The sequence below is a fragment of the Phalacrocorax carbo genome, chromosome 5 (assembly GCF_963921805.1).
Source record: "Phalacrocorax carbo chromosome 5, bPhaCar2.1, whole genome shotgun sequence".
Classification (NCBI taxonomy): Eukaryota; Metazoa; Chordata; class Aves; order Suliformes; family Phalacrocoracidae; genus Phalacrocorax; species Phalacrocorax carbo.
Genome location: NC_087517.1, coordinates 59853911 through 59860970, shown reverse-complemented (window position 1 = coordinate 59860970; position 7060 = coordinate 59853911). Strand labels below are relative to the sequence as shown.

The following is a 7060-nucleotide window of genomic DNA, read 5'->3' as shown; positions in this document are numbered from 1 at the left end:
TAATGCATGAGCTACTGTTTTGCTGGGTGGGATTCCTCTTGCTTAAATTTAACTATCCAAATGTTGAGCGTCTAGACATCTCTACACTCCTTAGGCAACAGACAGAAACAGGTTCCCCAGAAAGTGATTTCATGCTACCTACCTTAGATAATTATCTTAGGATAGGAGGATTTACCCTCTGGGGATGCCAGTCCAGGGGCCTGGGCAAGGTGTCTAGACTGCTAATTTTTAGATGTCTGAAGATAAATGAAATTTATCTAGATCACCTAACCATTTAATGCTGAAATAACATTCACCATAACTCCCTATTAATACATAATTGCTCTGTACACATATTGTGACGGGTCCCTCAAAACCTTCATCTAGAAGGTTTGAATTAGGAATCTTGACACAGAGTAAAGACTGGTTTGGTTCTGTTTGTTTTTCCAGTTTTGCATCTCTGGGGGACTTCACTTCAGACTTTGCACTGCAACCACAAGGGCTAAACGTTAAAAAAAAACACCCCCAAAAAAAACACCAAAACCAAACCAACAAAGAAAAAAAACCCCAAACACTGCAACAAAACCCCAACCAAACCAAACACCAAAGAATGTTAGTAGTTTTTATTATTCTTGCAGGTGGGGTTTAGAGAAAGCACCATGTAAAACAAGAATCAGGATCAAATGAGCTGGCAATACTGAATAGAGAAGCTTGATGCTCTTTCTCAGGTACATCTGTTTTAATCAAAAGTACCTCCTGTGAAGTAGACAAAGAAGTCTCATAATCTGACAAAAATCACTAGATAGATATTGATATCTTTTAATTGAGAAACTTACGTTCATTTACATTTAGATTTTTCTGCCCTTGATTCTCTCAGACGGATTTTTAGCTAGTTCTTTTCATGCTCTACATGACTGTTCTCTAAGATAACCCTTTTTAATGGTTATTCTGTGCAACTCCAACTTGCATTCAGAATAATTCTTTTCCAGTTGACATGAATTGTGGCTGTAATTCCTTTAACTACGTGACAAGAGCGTTCCGTTTTACATCTCTAAACTTCACAGGTTAATATCTCTAAACTTCATTCCTTAGTAAGGAAGTTATATAGTAGCAATTTAGTTGTCAAATTACTGTTACTGACTGCTTTTGTTAACAGAAAAATAAAGTCATCAAGTAACAAGTTTCTAAACGTTATTCCCAAGACGAAGTGTGGATTTACCATCTTTCCTGCCAGGGCCTACAGCAGGCCCAGCCCCTCAAGGCAGCGTGCATACCAGTTCACATGAATGGGAAGACACTTAACCAGTGCACATCTTCCTCTTACCTCCTCCTCCCCTGGCCCCCTCAAAAGAAAAACTGCAGTTAAATCCTGCTCACGGTGTTGATTGTTTTGTTGCTTTTGTTTTTTGTTTAACTATACATCCCATGAGCTACTTAGAGCATATACAAGAAAGTGTATTCCACATGTTGATCAAAATTGTCATCCTCATCAGACAGATGCAAATCTGAAGGATTTATACTTTCAGAAAAAGAAATCTATTGGCTGTGGAATAACCAGCCTGGCCATACCTTTTCTCCTATACCCCAAAAGTTCATCAGCTCACTTTAGTCATATCAGATTTACTAATTCTTCATAGGAGATCATAAAAATGCATCGTCTTAACTATTGCTAAAAGTGACATCTGCATTTGTAGCAACTAACAGCATCATAAAAGAGTTGACCAGCGAGTTCACAGCAGAGATTACAACTGGGCATTAAACTAAATCAAACTGGAAAGCAGGGGGAAGGATACTAAATATTAGGATAAGCCCATAAGTCTAGTGAGATAGATTCACTAGCCTGCATCTAATGCAGTTCTGATTCACTGATAATGGTATATTGCCTGTCAGCTTGTAGGTTTGCCTAATGAAGCTTGTCCAGATAATCCACATGACCAAAATTATGTCAGGATCTACCAGTTGTTTGAAAGTAAAGTATTCTTGATATGAAGCCTGCGCCTCTCAGTTCTCTGTTTTCTTCTTTTAAACTGTCTCAAGCACAGCTGCCTCCTTTATCTCTCAACATTTCTGCTCCTGGTCGTAAGCTTCTGCCCATGGTTGCTCTGCCTCTGCTAGAGCCAGAGACACCTCCACTAAGCCTGAAGCACAGATCTGCTTTCTGCTGGGAAGCGTATAGCTGCCAGAGGTCCACAAGATGAGCTGAATGCTTCCATAACCCAGCCTCAAGCGCAACTGAAATACTGAAATTTCCTAGACAGTTGTTTAGTTGGGTAGCTTCTTCAAGGAATTCTACAAGAAACATCTGAGCTGAAATATGTCTGCAATGTCCCCTGCTGTCAGGAGGGTTACTCAGGTAGGACTGGAACCCTCTGTACCAGCTGCCTCTGAAGCGATTCAAAGCACTGCAGGTGCCAATACCAAAGGTTACCTCAGGCACAGGTAAGTCATAGGATGCTTCAGGAAAGTATCCAGGAAAGTATCTTCTCTTTTCCCTATACGCTGCAAAAGCTAACTGCAGCATGATAACTCTGTTAGACTAAGTTAGCTGTCGGTCTTCCAGTGATTTACAAACTACTCAATGTGTCCTCATGTAGATTTTGGGAGGGTTTTTTTTTTGGCGGGTGGGGTTTGGTTCTGCATCTCATCCCCTCTCCCCAGTGACTGGGTTGTAGTTTGGGGTTTTGGGGCCCTTTTTGTTTGGTGGGTTTTGTTTGGTTGTGTGGTTTGTTTCTTGTTTGGGTTTTTTGTTTTGGGGTTTGTTTTTGTTGTTGGTTTTTTTGTGTTTTGTGTGCGTTGTTTTTTTTTAAAATAAATCATCATGGGAAATTTCCATGAACAAAATAAACGCATGTGATTATTTTGCAACCCCAATGATTGTGCAACTCTAACCACAGCCTATGCTGAAGCTTTCCAGAAGATATTGATTAATTGCCTACAACAAGTACTCTGTAAAAACAAAGCAGCTTTGTAGCGGTTTACTTAAGACAGGAATTGAATCAAGGCATGCCTGGCCCCGAACCTAGCTCTTCAACGTGGAGATCAACAATGCAGATTAGCTTTTAGCAACAAAGATTTAATTCTGTAAGACAATTCTGGCCCTAATCTGTTTCCAAGTCATACTCTTGGCCAAGACTTCGACCTTTCTAATAGTAAAATTATGTGTTAATATTCTTCTGTTTTTAAATTAAACCATTCAAAACCAAAACCTGATCGTTTTCACTAGCCTTTCTACTATGAAGGAGGAGAAAGAGGTTGTTGTACATGTTGGAGACAGTATCCTATTATTAATCAAGCAATAATGCTTGCCATTTTATAATCAATTAAGATACAATTAACGCTCCAAGAGCCTTACAGATCAGACAAAAAGTGTCTGACATGAATTACAGGAGACTGTATTCTCCTGTTTAGCTGAGTTTATAGCTAAAAAAAAGGGTAAGTCATCTAGAATTTAAGGGAAAAACATTGACCCAAGCTATAATTATTCTGTTTCTGTAGAAAAAGTGATTTTGCCACAGTAATGACTACAGGTGCTTTCAATAATCTAATTAAATATAAGAAAATAAAATGGTTACAAACAGTACAATAGTTCAGAAAATTATGTTACTCCATTATTATTAAAAACAACCACCGTAAAAATTAAAGTAATAGTAAATATTATTTTAAAATACAGCTGGAGATCTGAACAAGTTTGGGTTTCAGAATTTTAGGTACTGTACAACTTAGGAAGAAAAAATCCTGGCCCAAAGCAGCTTGAATTCTTTTCAAGTCACACAAACTGTGAAAGGGGTAAAAGACTGTTCCTCTGCACATTGGTATTATCTACAAGGAGCATTTAATAGAAATTCAGCAAAGTGCTAATAATCTGAAAGAGATAAGACCTGACCAGAAGTAAACTCTGATATTGAGAGACAAATTCCAACTTTTTGTAGCTCATCAGGAGAGTGAACGAGTCAAGTACCTCCATTAGAATATCATCAAAAGCAGACAAATCTGCCCCAGAAGGAGTCTGTACCCACCATTGAGTGCAAGTATTCTTAACAAGTATGTCCTTGCCGAAATTTAGAAACAGATATGCTGGGAGTCAAAAACATGTGTCTGGAAAGTCAAGATCATTCTGACTAAAACCACCAACTTCAATTTGTGCTTGAATATGCTTAGGTCCTGCAAACCTGAATAAGACATAATTCCTCTTCCCTTTTTAGTGCTAGAATGTAGCTGCTGACAATAATTCTTCCTCCCCAGCTGGCCCAGGACAGCTTCCCACAAGAAAAAAGAATGTTACCTTTTGCTTAGAAAGACTCCCGTGAGAACAGGACATGCACTAGACATAATTTAGTACAGCATGGCAGATACAGACAGCAGAGCCAGTTTAAAGCTGTTCAAACTCTATTGAAAGTTGGAACAGAACAGTGTTTTCTGTCTTGAGAGAGTGGAGATGGATGAAGAGATGTTTCATATTCTCTAATGCATCTTCAAAATTGGTAGTAGACTGTCACCACTGCAAGGAAAGTCAAGACTGGTACTTATTAGTATCTTGCCTCTGCCTGAAAAAGTCCTGCTTAAAGCAGGCTGCTGATTTAGCAGTGCCTGTATAGCCAGAACCTTCAGATGCAAAGGTGAGAAGACACTGAAGACAATTTTCTCTGAACAGATTTGTGGAAACAGCCAGAAGGAATATCATATTGCAAGAGATTCTTCTTAAACTACAACCTCCTCTGTCCTATTGTTACAGAATGAGCAGCTGGTAAAGATTAAGTTCCCTACTACTAGCTCTGTGACCTAAATTAGAAAGTCACACATTAGCCAATAGGCCTAGGACAGAATGTTCCAGACTGTATCTGTCACTGAAGGTACTGTGTGACCAGCGAGGCCACTGATCTGAGCTCTAAAAACCAGAGTGGACCCATGCTACTCCTCAATGTGTCCAACACTACTTTGGCTGCTGCAGTTAGCATACAGTATTTGCAGCGCCTTAAAGAAAGGCAAGCGAGCAGATTCATGAGCTAAGAACTCTGAAGGGTTCAAAAACCTTTAAAGAGCCAGAGCATTGCTTGGACCTTTTTAAGGCAACAGAAGACACCACTGAAGTCACTGCCACATGATGCTCACTCTAAGGTGCTAAGCAGGAACTGTTTCTTTGGCTGAGTATTTTTAATTTTAATCAAAAGGCAGGAAGGTACGAGACTCTTGTATGCTTGTGTGAGCCCTACACAGCCCATCTAGAATTCAAGCAACACCACAACAATGTTGAGGGCATCTCCGAACAGTCAAATACAGGGACATGCATAAGATAAGGATGATAAATATTTAGAAGCAGTAATATGAACTCTTTGGCATGTATCACTTCAAATGGAGCTATTAGAAAAAGGTAAACTCAATCAAGTGTGCCAGTGTGACATAGTTTGCAGGCCAAATACTTAGCCAGTCCCAAGCTCTGGAGGTTGCAGAGAAAGGAGGAATTTTTGCCTAACGGTAAAGGAAAATATAAAAAGGGGAAGAAGAGAACAACCCAGAGAGACAGATCTATCCCTGACAATAAAATAAACTTAATTTGAAGAACACAACTATGATGAGCATTCTTAACTTCTCTAGGGTAAGGACCAAAGGGAAAAAAAAAAACACATTATGAGCTGCATGACTATACAACTGTACCTTCTCTAGGTTCTGCTAAGACTAGAAAAAATCCTAAGTTTTCAAGTATTTCTAGTATAAACCACAGAAAGTTTGAGCGGATGTGTAGACTGAAATTCACAGATTGTGTAGTATTTCTATCCTTTTTCAGTATACTTACTTTGAATTTCTCTCCTAAGCATTCCCTCAGATTCTGTCTCCAATTCAAATCCTCTTCCTTAGGGCAACTACAGTGTTTAGCTAAATAATAAAAGACTATTATTAGAAGAGCAGTAGGTACTACTAGCTGAGAAGAATAATATTTGGTTACATACCCTTTTTCACATCCATTTTGTCAACTTGTTTTGTTACCCTAATGATCCTGAATTCGTCCTTGCTGACTGCAGCTCCAGCTGCAGAAATTTTTCCAGGTAACTTCTCAATTCGAGATTCATTTACTGTAAGTTAGCTACCACTATCCACCAAGCAGATCATCAGAGCACTACATCGTAAGAGTAAAGAAGCTGCACAAAATAAAGCAGGGAGGCCACTTATATTAAAATTTTCTGAAACAAGTCTGCAAGTTTTAATATAAGATGTCCACAGTATTAATCAACCCCTCATGTAACAGTTTAAATCTGTGCAGGAGGAAGAGGCCTTGCTACAACACTGCTTTAAACAGTGAAATATTTAACATGGAAAACAACTTATTCCCAGAAAGAGGGCCTTCCTTACAAAAAGAACTGATACAATTTTAGTTGTAGTGCTCCTACCACAGCTCTCGTCTCATCCAAAACATTCCTTGGAAGCACATTCCCCAATATATTCCTGCACCTTGCTTCTATATAGATAGATTACTGTTGGTTTTAGCATTGAATTAGCAAAAGTGGACCTTTTAAAGGAGCATCAATTTATACACAGATGCCTTTTTATTCAGCAGTGACAACTACTCCTTCCCACCTGTAAAAGTTTCTGAAAGAGAAAAAACTTGAGTAGGCGGATTAACACAACAAAACCAAACCAAAACACTGCAGCCACTTTGCTTTTTCTTTTTTTCACACTTGAAGGGCTTGTTATGTGAAGGGCCTTGTCCATAAATTTCAGGAATGAGATTTTATTTTTTTTTTAAATCGACTGCTTGCTAACAGCAAACTCTTATGTGATCCTTTTCTACCATATTCTAAAGAAGACGTGCTCACATGTGAGGAGTGCAGAATGCTAAGCTGCAACAGAGCTCACTAGGAAACACTCTTTTCATACAGTCATGCAACTTGTTAGTGGGTGCATACCAGAGACTAGGAATAAACCACTTCTATAGCAATGCAGTATTACACTTCTAACTCCATGTATTTTATTCTGGAATAGATTACTGCTATAAATAAAGGAATTTAATAGCTGCAAGCCAACCACCTACTTCAGAAGGCAAGGAATGCTGCCAAGACAATGACGGCAACATTATTCCACCACTGCA

At 38.8% G+C, this 7060-nt stretch overlaps 1 long non-coding RNA gene across 1 annotated transcript; it reads left to right on the top strand.

Annotated features, from left to right (window-relative positions):
• On the top strand, nucleotides 1-3073 carry LOC135313507 (uncharacterized). Its single transcript, XR_010373139.1, has 3 exons — nucleotides 1-707; nucleotides 969-1043; nucleotides 2022-3073. It is a non-coding gene; the product is annotated as an uncharacterized LOC135313507 (long non-coding RNA).
• The last annotated feature ends 3987 nt before the right edge of the window (nucleotides 3074-7060 follow it).